The sequence below is a fragment of the Mus caroli genome, unplaced genomic scaffold (genome assembly GCF_978045245.1).
Source record: "Mus caroli unplaced genomic scaffold, Mus_caroli_1 scaffold_1, whole genome shotgun sequence".
Taxonomy (NCBI): domain Eukaryota; kingdom Metazoa; phylum Chordata; class Mammalia; order Rodentia; family Muridae; genus Mus; species Mus caroli.
Window position 1 is genome coordinate 61,304,454 of NW_028227256.1, and position 15,303 is coordinate 61,319,756.

The following is a 15,303-nucleotide window of genomic DNA, read 5'->3' on the forward strand; positions in this document are numbered from 1 at the left end:
CCTTCGTCCTTGGCAGCCATGTTTTCTTTTCTGACAGACTCCTCTTGGCTGGTACCCTGTTTGAGACCCTAGGTCCTAACTGGCTGCCTCGCTCATGAACAGGTGTCAGCCAATGGCTTACCCTTTGCACCCAGTTCTGGTGGAGGATCACTCACACCGCCCCGAGTCCCTTCAAATAACAAGAGTCTTTAGAAATAAGATGTTTTAAGAAAGCCTATACTAAAACATCACAATCCGACACAGCGATTTGGCCTCGCTGGCTGTCTTCTTCTGGTTTTAGTTCACAGGATAAAATTGGAAGGTCAGAATCTTTCCTTGTCTGCAGTCTAGATGGGATTTCTCTCCTTACAATGGGGCTGGGAACCGGCTCCTCTGAGCACATTTACATTACTCCTGCTAACACATTTTGAGGTTCTCTGGCTGCCATGCTACGTGAAACAGGTCAAGTCTGGGAGGGAGAAGGGGGCTTTTCCTTCCTGTGACCTCAGGACTGATTTAATTAAGCCTCTCCTCCATCCCCGATTTATAGTCTGCAAAGTGTCCTCGCAGAGGCCCTCTGATGTGCTCTGCCTCTCGATGAGCAGATAGGCAGTGCCAGGGCCGCGCCATTCTGAGCGGCTGCTGCCCCCACGAGAGCACTTCGAACAAGCGCAGCCTCTGCAGCCCTCGGTCCAAGCCTCCTTTGGTAACACCAGATGTGGGTGAGAGCTTCGAAGCTCTCCTGGCTCCCTTAGGCACAAAGCTTTCTCCCGAGACTTCCTACTGTGAGGAGGAAATAACATTTGGAACCCTTCTCAGAAATCGGATTTCTTTTCTAGATTGAAAATGAAAATAAGAAAAGCCTTCACGTATCTGGATAGGAAGACAGAGCTAAGAAAGGAGGAAAGGGAGGGAGGGAGGGAGGGAGGGAGGGAGGGAGGGAGAGAGAGAGAGAGAGAGAGAGAGAGAGAGAGAGAGAGAGAGAGAGAGAGAAATCCCCAGGGGTTTCCCCTGTTCCCCATCGGGCTGCAGCTGTCCTTCACAGTTTAACAGCCCTGCCCTTTCAACCTGCCACCTAGGAATGAATGAAACCAAATGTCCCATAGGACATGGCCCCTCCCAGCCCCTCAAAGACTTCTCCCTGAAGATGAAATCTGACAAAAGAAACAAATTAGATTAAAATGTGGTACCAAGGGCTTTGCGTTGCTCAGATAAAAGAACCTGCAGAGTCGTTAGGACCCAGAGCGGTCAGTCCTGTTATACAGTTTGCAGTGGGGAGAGTTCAGCTGACTTCTACCCACAGCTGTCCTTGCGCGCCACCTCTCAGGCTTCACTGTCCTCGGCTTCAGATGGGGAGGAGCCAGTGGGGAAGGGAAGAAGAGCCCAGAACTGGCCCTAGGGACCAGACAAGTAATGTGAATAATGTAACTGGCCATGGGACTTTTATATAAGTTAGGCTCTTATGTAAGTTCTCCAGATTTTTAAATGTCTACCTCTCAATTTAAGAAAAGCACTCTCCCTGCAATATTTATATTGTGCACTTTCTAGACAGCAGGCCCACTAAGAAGCATATGAAGCAAATGCTGGTATTGGTTCCTGTTCCCTAATGAAGAGCAGTGTAGTAACAGCTGCCTTACCTCACAAGGCAGCCAGCCACCGGCCTGCATCTGTCCACTGCACTGGACTGCCTAAGGGCTTCACCTGGGGAGACAGCTCAGGCTGGGAAATTGCTTACCAGAGAGACAAGCAAGGATGCCAGAATTCAACCCCCAGAACCCATATAAAAAGCAGGGACCTTCGTGAAGACCAAGCTGCACATCTGCTACATACGTACAGGGAGGCGTAGGTCCAGCCCCTGTATGTTCTTTGTTGGGTGGTTCATATCCCAAAAGCTGTTGCCTGTGTGTGGGATATATTCTTCTAGCTGGGCCACCTCAGTGGGAGAGGAAGTGCCTAGCCTCACAGAGACTTCAAGTGCCAGGGTGGTGGGGATACCCAGGGGCCTTACTCACTGCTCAGAGGAGAAGGGGGAAGGCAGTGAGCAGGATGTAAAGTGACTAAGTAAAAAAGAAATCAAGAACATTGAAAAAGAAAAAACAAGGACCTTGTTTACAATCTTAGTGCTGGAGAACATAGATACATACATACATACATACATGCATATGTAGGTAGATGAAAGATAGACAAATATACAGATACATATATACCACATACATACATGTGTAGACAGACAGACAGACAGACAGACAGATGCCAAGGTGGGAAATATCAAACAACACCCAAGATTGACTTCTATGTGCATAACATCTACACCCTCATCTGTGAGTGTGCGTGCACTCACACACAGACACACACACACACACATATGGCTGGATCATAAAAGAGCGTTACCATATTCTTAAAACAAATAATAAAGCTACAGACATTGACTGCAGAATATGAAAGAGGCTTGCTGGAGAGGAGAAAGAAACACAGTGGGGGAGGAAAATAGATGTCGTTATTAGACAGAACTAGACTTGTCCTAATGGCGAGCCAGACCTAGAGACCTAAGTGCCTTATTGAAAAGAATGCAAATGTAAGCATAAATAATGCTGCTGCTAATATTTTTTCCCACGTGTTTGAAACCAAATGGTGGCTAAGCCGTACAACCTTGGCATTGGCCTGTGACTCAGATTTGTGTAGACAATGCTGCCCTCTCGTGGTCAACCTTCTAATAGCATGATTTTGTTTAAAATCTCGTTTTCCAAAAGTATTTCATAGAATATTGCATCCATTTTGTGTAGCATAAGCACACAAAGGAAAATATGCACATAGCACAACACCATTTTTACGTTTCAATACGGATTTAGGATTTACCATTTTTACATAGGTTTTACAGGAGGGCAGAAGAAATTACTGGATATTAAATCATGGCATTACTGGGCCCCTGAACTTTCAGAACTCAGATCCTTGGAGGAAGAAATGGTTTTCCCATGGCGATAAGCTCAGAAGAACTCTCAAATGAACAGAATCTGGCAGAAGTGACTGTCTTCCGTTCCGAGGAAAAGCATTTGTACATGTGAAGTAAACACAAGTCCAGTTCATAAACAGTTAGGTAAACGTAACGGTCTGTGGTTGTTGATTAAAAAACCAACCACCTCCTGGCTTCTTAAAGGGACTGATCGTTTATGATTTCAGTAAGTCAGGTAAGTTTCTGTGGCCTGGGACAGTATGCAGCTCAGACCTGAGGACCAGCACTCAGAGCTGCTGGGCTAGTCCACAGAAGGCAGCCTGTGTGGGAACTGTGGAGAGGCAGAGGACAGACATCGGCCCTAGAGAATGGAGCAGACTGCTGCAGAAACGAGGGGGGGGGGGCATTTCATAACGCCAACAGAGTCCCACCAACTTTGTGGCCCCTCTCGAAGAATATTTCAGTAGAAAAGGAAACCCTCACCACTTAGCAACCTGAAACTCTTTAGAGATCAAATTTCGCATGTGCCAAGGCTGGAGCCTGAGGCAGAGTTCACTTGCAAGCATTATTTGTGTGGTCTATACTGTTCTTTTAAAAAAAATTTCACTTTACATCAAAATCTCCTGGCTCTGGTCCTCAGCAGAATGAGAGGAGTGGACAAGGCTGAAGAAGGTTTGGGGGTTGTTTTTGGTTTTTTGTTTGTTTGTTTGTTTTTGTTTTTTTTTTCTGCTAGATCTGAGGAAGACCAACACCTGGAGGTGGAAGGTGCCCTCTGTGGTTTGACAATACCACACTCCCTACCGTGCCCCCATCAGTCTCTCTCATGTTAACAGGTGTGTGTGTTTTGTAGGCATTTGTGTTGAATGCCCTCTGTTCTGTCTCTAAAAATTGTGATACACACATTTGTTCAACAGCCACAGACTTCCACAAATGTAAATTCCTGGGAGTTTGCAAACACTCATTCTGACTTAACTCTTTCCTTCCTCACTTCCCTCCCACTTCCCCATTTCCTCCCTTTGTTAATGGAACTACCCATGAGAATTTAAAGCCTTTTTTAAAGAAATTACTAGTTATCTCTAAAGCACTGAAGTGTGGATCTGCATTTGAAATAATTAAGCCAGGCAATAAGGCTACACTGAGATGAACAAACAGAAAACCTACAGTCATATTCAAGTCTTCTCCTTTGATACACTGTCACGCTGAGTCACCCACAGGAAGGCTCTTTACCTTTTTATAGTCTTCAATGGGTACTTTCAGTAATGGCATGTCCCTCCTACCTCACTGGGATTCTGAAAAATAACTGTAGGCCAGAACATATCTGTGCAGTGTCCCTAGTCTACAGAAGGCACTGAACCTGTAAGAACCAAGCCAGTGTCACCAGAAGACGATACTGGATCTACAATAAACTACAGCTCAATTCCAAGGAGATGTGATTGAAAATGAGGCAAGATGATCAGGAGTTCAATGTGACCCTTGGCTATATAGAGTTTGAGAGCTACATGAGACCTTGTCTTAAAAACCCAAAGAAGAAGAAGAAAGAAGAGTGGGGTGTGGGAACCCCAGCAGCAGCTGTTATAATATGAGCATATTTGGAAAACACACAACAAAATATTAGTAATAGCAGTACCTTAGTCACTGTTCTATTGTTGTGAAGAGACACCATGACCAAGGCAGCTTGTATAAATGAAAGCATTTAATTAGAGGTTTGCTTACACTTTGAGAGGGTTAGTCCATGGTCCTTATGGTGGGAAACAGAGCCAATGAGGCTGGAGATGTAGCTGAGAGCTTAGCATTCTGACCCACACACAGCAGGCAGAGAAACACTTTTGAAAGCTCAGAGCCCACCCCTAGTAACACCTCTCCTCCAACCAGGTCACACCTCCTAATCCTTCCCAAACAGTGCCACTAACTGGGGACCACACATTCGCATCGATGAGCATGCAGGAGCCATTCTCGTTCAAACCACCACAAGTTACACTGAAGCAGTGGGACTCAGGGTGAGTCTTCTACCTGCCTACTGTTTTCAAACTTTCCCTGTGGTGAACCCGTCTTAGCTGTATACCAAACATTCTAGCAGAAAATGACTTTGAAAAAGACAGACACTGGTAGAAATGAAAGCAAACCAGTTACATTCTGACCTTCACAGGTTGAATAATTGCTAGCTGCTATAGCAGCTGATTCCAAATGTCTGTTTTTATACTTAGAATTGTATATGCATGAAATTGGAGTTCAGGAGAGGCCACGAGGGTGTCTTGTGAGAGGCATATGCTCTGTGCCTGGAGACAAGAGTAATTCTGGACAGAAAAAAGAATTTGCATGAACAGGCTATTAAAGTCCCACCCTCCCCAGTCTATTCTGTTTCGTTTCTCTGCTTCTTTCTCCTTTTCTTTCTCTCTCTCTTTCTTTCCTTCTTTCTTCCTTCCTTTCTTCCTCCCTTCCTTCCTTTCTCTCTTTCTTTCTTTCCTTCTTTCTTTCTTCCTTTCTTTCTCTCTTTCTTTCTTTTTTCTTTCTTTCTTTCTGTGGTGGTGATTTTGTTTTACTTTTTTGGTGGTTGGTTGGTTGGGGGGGGTTGGTTGTTGTTGCTGCTGCTGCTGCTGTTGTTGCTTTTGGTATTGTTTGAAGGGGTGGTGTTGCTTTTGCAGAAAGGAGGAAAGGCCTTGCATATGCTAGGAAACAATCTACTTTATCTACCACTGAGCTACAGCCCCAGAATCTATCATCTATCTATCTATCTATCTATCTATCTATCTATCATCTATCTATCATATATCTATCTACCTATCTATCATATATCTATCATCTATCTATCATCTATCTATCTATCATCTATCTATCATCTATCTATCTATCTATCATCTATCTATCATATATATCATCTATCTATCATCTATCTATCTATCACCTATCTATCTATCATCTATCTATCTATCTATCTATCTATCTATCTATTATCTATCAATCTATTGTTTCTGAGGCACTGCGGCCTATAACTCATTATGGACCAGGTTGGCCACAAGCACATTTCAGTCCTTCTCTCTCTCCCTCCAGAATGCTTCTATTATAATCATGTCCCCTACATCTTTCTTATCTTTGCTTTCCTGTGGTGCTAGGTTACACTCAAAGCCTCATACATAAGAATCAAGCACCTCTAATCCAGATCCCAAGGCCTATATTGTCCTTTTTCTGTTAAATTAAAATACTTTAAATAAAAATCTAATTTTGGGTCTCTCATTAAAATTTTAAGGTTTGGGATTAGACTCATTTTTATGCTGTAACTGACTGATGGGCACTGAGGTGAAATTTGCCCTCCATGGTTTGTCTCAATCCCCATCCCTCCCTAACACCACTCCATTCACCTCCACTAGGTCTACCAGTTGTTCCCTCCACTAGGTCTACCAGTTATGCTTTAGACTCTATTGCTCCTCGGCTTTCATCAGAACTGGGAAGGGGAGGGGAGAATGTTCAAGTCTTCCCCTCTCTTGGGATGGGGAGGATCTTAATTTCCTCACAAAGACTCTTGTATCACATATAACCTGTATTAGGTAGTCTACACTTTGCTCTTGTTAATCTGTCTGTTGTTATAGGGGCCTTGGTTACAAACGTTAGTGACATATGTAGAAAAAAGATGTTTTGCCTCCAGTACAATTTGAAACACAAAAATATTTATACACACACATACATATACACACACACACACTACACCAGTCACCATGGGATCTGACCAGCTGTTCTGTGTCCTCTTTTCCCAGTGTTCATCTGATCAGAGTTTCCTAGATCCAAGCATGGTAAGAAAAACCTGGTTCCCCCAACCCTTTGTCTTGCAAACTGGCTGTGTGTGAACTGTACCCAAGGTACCTCACTGGCGATGTGGGCTCTCTCCGTCCTGACAACTCCAGTCATTCAGCTCTTTGCAGAGACACTACCACTGTCCTCCTGGACTGAATATTACTGTGGATAGTGGTTCTCAGGTGGTGACACTATTGCTCCCAGGGACCTTGGCCATCTCTTTACATGATTCCCACCCCCACCCCCCGTCACTGTAAGAGAGGTACCTACCATGTACTCATCCTGTTTTTTTAACCTTCCTTTAAGACAAGAATAGAGCAATCAACCTGACCTGCCTTGGATTTGCCGTGTAATCGGCTTTCACAAGCTAAACTAATGCATAACTGCATCTTAAAATCTTGTGCTCTCCCATGCCCCTGACCCACAAATAATGCATATTTGTCCGTCGGCTATGGTAATAAATGCTAGGAATGGCAAAAGGGCAGAAGTGGTCTTATAAAAATGATTAGCCACCATAAATGCTGGATGCTGTAATGTGGATGTGGCTTGGTGGCCATGTTACAGCATGTTTGTTTGTTATCTGGGTCAGTAGGTTAGTTAGAGTTAAAGATTTCTATAAAGTATCCCTCATTCCTCCCCCCCCCACCCCCCGCATGTAATGCTTGAGAGTAAAGCCCATTGTGAGGGACTCACAGACACAATGACAAGGACAGACAGACTCACAAGACTGCTTAGGAAGGTGAATTCAGACTCATGCAGTAATTGGGAATGAACAAATCAACCCAAAACAATCACAAACAAGCCAACCAAGAACTAGCCCAGGTCAAGTTTCTGGAGAAGCTGGGCAAAAATGGAATGCCAGGACACGGGGAAGATCTAGGTATGTCTTTCTCCTAACAAAGCCTGACTGTGTCACTGTGTCTTACAGGACTTCCTGAAACCTCAAAGCACAGGTAGACCCATGGCTAAGGAAGGGTGGGGTGGAGGTGGGGGCTGGGAGATGGACATTCCCAACTCAAATGAGCTCAAGCCTTCTGGGAAGGTCCCTGGTTTTCCAGTGAGAAGCATTCTTGAAATCACCAGAAACAGGAACGGAACCTTGATGTCCAGCAGGTGAGCTCTGGGTTCCATGCAGGGTTCAAGAGCCGAACAGTATGACCATGAACACATTCTACAGGGTGGTGAAGATCCGGAAGTACCTCAGGCTCACTAGGAATTCCCGGATGTTGTCTCCTGTGCTGGGTTCCCTCAATTCCTCCCCCCAAAGCCTTGCATGTCCTTCTTTTTCAGTTTAAAGTTGAGCACAGCCCCCATGTTCATCAGCAGCATCCGGAACAGCAGTATGTCTCCGATCATCCATACAGTCAAGTCTTCCGTCAGAGAAGTAGTGTATTCAATTCCAGGCCAACTCTTAATTAAATTGTGCCAAATGGAAGTGTTTCTTAATTCCTTTCCTTACTGTGACACCAACACATTATTGGGAACTGAGTTTATCATTAATGTGTTCAAACCAGTACATTTTAGTGCCCCGAGTGAGCACCCAGGATAGCCTGAGCTCATATGGGTATTAGGAAGACCCCTTGATGGGGATGTAAACATTGGACATCTCAGATGCCAAAAGTCAATGGAGCTTGGGAATCTCCCAGTGCTTCCATCTGGTCTACCTGCAGTGGTGAATGGAGGGGTCCCAATGAAACAGAAAATGTGAATGTCTCAAGTCTGCTAAGCCAGTAGGTGGGTCTGAGGAGCAGGAGCAGTGACCACGTCGCCTTGCTCCTTTTTAGCAAGTCCAGTGCGATTCTCCTCCAGCCTCCATCACAAGAAGCTGGCCTGACTCTCCAGGGAGCATGCTATGTCCCACTTATGCTCTTGTCTGATGAGGATCACGGGACATTCTCTGTCTCTTGCGGCTGGCTCAGGGCAGCTCAGCAGTTGATTCTTAATGAGCCAACCCACACCAGGAGGAAAGGGTAGGTTTAATCCATATGGCCATTTGGCACTTCACAAAAATGGTAGAGTCCTCATCATAGCCGCTATTGCTTTCCAGTGAGGTCAGTTCCTCTTAAAACCTTCTCATTTGAATTCTGTGAAAGGCAGAGACCCAACGGGGAAGACTGAAAAGCTGGTTTGTCCCTGTTTACAGTTCTCTGTCCTTGGGAAGAAGAGGGAATGAGACAGTTTCCTGGGATTAAATAAAACCACATCCGCAGCACCAGGCATGCTGACGAGACACCACTCCCCAGGAATTCAGAGCGGAAAACATTCTCGAGAGATGTGGACACTCAATTTCCCAGTCGTGTTAAAGTAGAACAGAAGCAGGACCATAATTAAGCCGCAAAAGCTGACTCTCCCCTCCACAAGCCCCTCCCCTCTTTAAGCCCCTCCCCTCAGTCAAAGGCAGGCTATTACAGGCACTCTTAGGTTTGCTTATGGGTGTGGATATTTCCTTTTTGTTTGCAGTTTTCTTTCCAAATTTTTTTTTTTACATTTAGAGTGTGTGTGTGTGTGTGTGTGTGTGTGTGTGTGTGTGTGTGTTCGCGCGCGCACGCATGTCTACATGCCACAGCACATGTGAAGGTCTAAGATCATTTGCAGGAGTCCGTTTTCTCCCTTCACCAAGTGGGTTCTTGGTAGCCTGATGTCTTTACCCACTGAGCTATACCACCAGCCTGGAAGACTTTGAAAAGTCCTATTCCGACTCCAGATAGGGAAAAAAAAAAAAAGCATTGAAAAAGGATGGTAAGTGAACGAAAAGAGACACAAGGTGCCTTTGCCTTTACTGTCTCTGAACCGAGTTCTTGACATTCATTATTAATGTGTTATGTTCATAATAGATGTTAGAATCAAAATCATTTGCCTGATTATTCGCTTCTTGACCCATGGGTCAGAAAACAGCCTATTTATAATTCTGCTTCGGGAAAACATTTAAGAAACGAACACAAAGGTAGCCCACCACTCCATTAATTCACACGCTGAGTTGGGCCTCTGAACCCTGGACCTCACTTTAGATTTAGTGCACGAGAGAGAGAGCTGGGCATGTGAAAGGCCTGAGCAGAGCACCCGGCAGGCGTGTGGTACTGGCTCTCGTGTGCTTTATATACCAAGACTTGGGGGCACATAATGAGAGCTTAATAAAATCCATTTCATATCACCACAGGGCAGAGTCAGGAGTCCCAAGGAGAGTCTATGGGGAGACATCATGACAGCTGAAATTACCATCACCCCTGGTGGCATATTGCTTTACCTCTGATAGGAACCCAGCTAAGAAGCCCTCCCCAGTGCTTTATAGTATTCGGCTATAGGGTTTTCTCCCAGCCACCAAAGGCATCTGAGCTGTCCCCATGGTCCCCTGTGTGTTCTTCTCTGGACCAGAGAGAGAGATCAAGGCAAACACAGGCAAAAGACGTTTTTAAAGAAGGGTGACAGGGAGAGAGGAGACAGTGAAAATGGAATGCACTTGAGAGAGTAGGCATATAGAAAGCTTGCCCGCACTTCTCAACTACTGGAAAGTATTGTATGTAACTTCTACAGTGTTTCAGTGTTTCCTATGTGTTGGACTCTTACCAATCACTTTTCAAACAGTCACTCAATTGATTGTCACATCAGCCCCTGTATTTAACATCATCACCAACCTTACTGGTCAGGTAGAAGTATGGAGCTGTACCCTTGGCTACACAGTTGGCGAAGGACAGAGCTGTAAGCTGTAAGTGGAGAATCTGATCTGGGACCCATGCACACCCCACAGTCCTGTGGACTTCTCAGCCAGGCAGTTCCTATGCTGGACTTCCATGGCTGTAGCAGAAAGTTTATGCAGCTGGGCTTCAGGGTTAACCTAGACACCATCTCTGCGTGTGCTAGTGAAGGAGTCAATGGAGTCCAAATATGGAAAAGAAATGCTCCAAAGAGAAGAGCTTTGGAAAATCATGAAGAAAGCGAAAGACACATGAAAGGTACGGAGAGAAGGACAGGTGAGGACACGAAAAGGAACAGCATCAGCCACATAGCAGCCTGGTGGAGGGAGTGTGACTCAGTTTCCTTTCTATAGCCACTTAAACACCACGAGCAAAAGCAAGTTGGAGGAGGGAAAGTTTTATTTCAACTTTACTTTACAGTCCATCACTGAGGGAAGTCAGGGCAGGGACCTGGAGCCAGGGATGGAAGCAAAAACCATGGAGGAACACTGCTTACTGGCTGCTACTCATGGCTTGCTCAGCCTGCATTCTTATGTACCTCAGGCTCATCTGCCCACAGGTGACACACATGTGCCCTTGTGTCCATGTGTGGCTGGGCCTTCCCACATCCATCATTAATCAAGAAGATGCCCCGACAGACTTGCTTACAGGATGGAGGCATTTTCTCAATTGAGGTCCCCTCTTCTCAAATGACACTAAGTTATGTCTTGTTCACACACACACACACACACACACACACACACACACACACACACACCAGCTCCTGAAAGGTAACACAGAGGCAGCCTTGCCCTTAGGACAAGCCAATTGCCCTCATAAATCTGTAGATTTTGGTAATACCCTGCTTCCTCTGGCAAAGCAGTCAGCAGTGGAGAGAAACCCACCCTTTCACTTTGTGATCCAGAGGACAGTGACCAGAAACCATACTGAGAGAGAAATTATTGTTTAAAACCAAGCTACCATGGGAGTCGAAGATCTTCAAATGACCTCAGGTCGGGAGCCTGAATTTCACCAGCCATAACACCTGTGGGGGGAAAAAAGGCCCAGGAAGACATTCGTGAAGATTGGAAAAGCTGTTCTACCCAGGTCAGGAAGGGCTCAGGTGGTGGCCCCACCATTGGTGTCCAGGGGTGCCCTCATCAACCAAGAATAGCCCTGAGCCTGGGCCCAGCAGTAGATCCACCTCTGGAGCCCCCTGCTGCTCACTCCTGTGAAAGCCAAGAACGCTGAAGCTCCAGCAGCCTGCTTGACACATGGCTAAGTGTCCTCCATCGGGGTGGTGAGTACTAAGGAGACCTTTAAATGACAAGACAGAAGACAGGTCCCCACATACCCAGCTCTCATTGCCATGACTGCTTCCCAAATTCCTGACACAATCAAGAGAAACCTCCAGATTGAAGAGCTGGAGAGTCGTACGAGGCTGAGGGGCTTTTCCAGTCCTCAGATTAGGAAGCTAGTGTGACCATCAGAGGCTGGTGGTGCCGAGAGAAAAAGAGCTGATAAAGTGAAGACAGCCATGGTAGACTTCAGACACTTACTGTTGGAATACAGAATCAACACCAGCAAAAAGCACAGAAAAGACAAGAGCGGAGGAGCCTGACAGCCCTGCTCCTGTGTCCATTTGACCAGCAGTCTCTGATGTTTTTATTATTAATGTATTTTTATCAGTGATTTTACTTTATGGTACTTTTTAAATTATGTCTTTTTTTTAAATTTTCCCTTAGTGCATTTTTCATTACGAAGCCATCTTTTTCTTTCTTCTTTCCTATCCCTTTTCTCTTCCTTCCTTCCTTCCTTCCTTCCTTCCTTCCTTCCTTCCTTCCTTCTTCCTTCCTTCCTTCCTTCCTCCTCTTCAAACTTTGCTGTTTTCTTTCTACTCTGTTTTAAGTAGTAGTGCCCCGCCATCTTGTTAGAGTTTGTCTGTCTGTTTACCTGTCTGCTCCCTTTGTTATGCTTGACTCTTTAAAAACTCATCTCTAATTTTCCCCCACCTTACATTTATTTAATTCTGCTTTCAAACTTTCTCATTATTATGAATCCCCGCCCCCCCCCAAAATTCCTTGCCCTATTCCCTCTACAACATTCTCCATCCCTTTTCTCCATTTACTGAAACTCGCTGGCCCTCACTAGTCTTCTGTTTTTCTATTCCTACATTCCCTTTCTTCATCTTATCCCTGTAAACGTTTCCATCTTTACTTTAATCTGTAACTTTATGGCACACTCTGCCTTACTGTTTCTATTTTATGACTTGTAGTTATTGGTGCTTTAATCATTTCAGAGTGTGTTTTTGTACCTGGTATGGTTTGATGTGGTTACATTATATTAGTTTTTTTCCTCGTCACTGTGTGGAACTGGGGTTTGAGCCCCCCAAAATAGGCTTATCAATAACAAATCCCCAAATAAGACCAGAAGTGATAATCAAACTAACAACTGTACAGATCATGTTACAGAAGACCAGTGTCTTAAGGTTTGACTGCTGTGAACAGACACCGTGACCAACACAACTCTTAGAAAGACAACATTTAATTGGGGCTGACTTACAGGTTCAGAAGTTCAGTCCATTATCAGCAAGGCAGGAGCATGGCAGCATCCAGGCAGGCATGATATAGGAAGAGTTGAGAGTTCTACATCTTCTGAAGGTTGCTAGGAGAAGACTGGCTTCCAGACAGCTAGGACTAGGGTCTTAAAGCCCCTGCCCACAGTGACACACCTACTCCAACAAGGCCACACCTACTCCAACAAGACTTCACCTAATAGTGCCACTCCATGGGCCAAGCATATGCAAGCTATCACAACCAGGAATACAAAAAATAAAACAGAATGACGCCTTTGAAATATCATAACTGTAAGTGACTTTTTAATAAGTTGCTGATTTCTCAGCTAACTGCTAAATAATTGAGACTGAACTAATATATTGATTTAAGGAGCTTCAAAGGCACAGCAACTTCTCTGCTAATCTGGCTACCTTCCAGGCAAAACCCCAAGATCCTTGCATTTTCTGGCTTTCTCTTCTCAAGCTCTTTTCTCATTCTCTCTCCTGGACTTTCTCCCTGTGGCTCATCACACACTTCCTCCCTCTCTCTCCCCCTTCACTGGCTGGCAGGAAGTCCCGCCCTATTCTCCCCCCTGCTCAGTCATTGGCTGTTAAATTTTATTGATTTATATTTCAGGGAACAATTAGGGAACTGGTGCTTATACAAGATTGAGCCAGAAGATTCTCAGAATAAGGATTACAGCCAGGTATAGGAGAAATAGATCAGCATTTGAAGTACACAGTGAGCAATAATATTATGCTTACACATAAACTCTTCTGCATGACCAAAGTCAAAGATATTTAAATACGTAATGTGCCAGGTGAAGATTTCAAAAGTTTATTAATAAAAATGATCTGTGACCTCAAAGGGGATACAAACAAGATGAATTCAACACAGGACCTGGAGTCTAAGGTCACCAACACAGTGGGTTAAGGCATCAGCAAAACAAATGAGAAAATCAGCAGCATGAATGGCAAGGGGACCAATGTAGGAAAAGAGTTCAGTAAGGAAATAGGATTTTTGAGAAACAAAAATAGAAATATTGGCAATCAAAAATTCAATGTCATTTTTTTTAAGTGAAAAACCTGACCAATGGACTCAACCAAACTGAAGAATGAAAATCAGAGCTTGCAGATGAAGTCAAGGAAGTACTGCCTTCAAATATCAATAAAGAAACAATAGCCAAGCATGATGACATTACCCAAGACCTGTGGGATACCATCAGGAGACCAACCTGAAAATCCATAGGATGGAGGAAAGTTCTGAGATTTGAAACTAAAGACAGAGACTCTATTCAATGAAATTAGAGCAGAAACGTTCCAAACCAAGAATAAAATAGATATACAAATGCAAGAGCTTCAAGCTGGCATAATAGGTGACAAACCTCTCATATTCCAAAATCAAGGTTTCAAAAATAAGACTGGAGACATTGTTCAGCCATTAAAAGCCATTTCTGCTTTTGCAGAGGACCTGAGTCAGTTCCCAGCACCCACGTCAGATGGCACATAACCACATGTAACTCAAGCTCAGGGAATCCAGTATCTCTGGATGCCAAGGGTACCTGCAGTCACAGATACATACCCACACAGAGATTGTAAAAAGCAAAAGGATGTCAAAAGCACAAAGCAAAGAAATAACATTAAAATTCACAAGAGGAAAAATGCTAACAACTCACAAAGCTAAACATATAAAAAGAGCATCAGACCTCTCATCAGCACTGTAGAAGATGCTTAAAGGAGTACTTTTATGTAGAGGTGAAGTAAGAGTGCCTCAATTGTCAAATCACAAATGAGAAAAACTTCGTGAGAGGGAAAGATGAACAATGGAGAGCTGGGAAGCATCATCATGACCACATAGTAAACCATCAACTCTCTACTATCAATAGGAGAGAGAGTGAAGAACAAAACCAGTGCAAATGGAGGGAAATTACAGAAATAGTAAGCATCTCTCAATAACAGCTTTAAGTGCTGTGGTGATTTAAATAGGCGTGGCACCCATAGATTCATGTGTTTGAAGGTTTGGGCCACAGGTATGGCCTTGTTGGAGTAGGTGTGGTTTTGTGAGAGAAAGTATGTCACTGTGGGGGCAGGGCTTTGAGGTCTCCTATGCTCCAGCTCTGCCCAATGTGGAATTCTAATCTCCTCCTGACTGCTCAAGATCAAGACTTAGAACTCTCAGCTCCCCCAGCACCATGTCTGCCTGCCTGCTGCCATGCTTCCTGTCATGACGATAATGGCCTAAACCTCTCAAACTGTAAGCCAGCCCCAACTAAATGTTTGTCTTTATAAGAGTTGCCTTGGGGGCTGGAGAGATGGCTCAGAGGTTAAAAGCACTGGCTACTCTTCTAGAGATTCTGAGTTCA

General features: G+C 44.5%; 1 pseudogene; it reads right to left on the reverse strand.

Moving 5' to 3' along the window:
• Nucleotides 1–7,853: 7,853 nt before the first annotated feature.
• On the reverse strand, nt 7,854–8,071 carry LOC110305167 (small integral membrane protein 7 pseudogene; annotated as a pseudogene).
• Between the last annotated feature and the right edge of the window lie 7,232 nt (nt 8,072–15,303).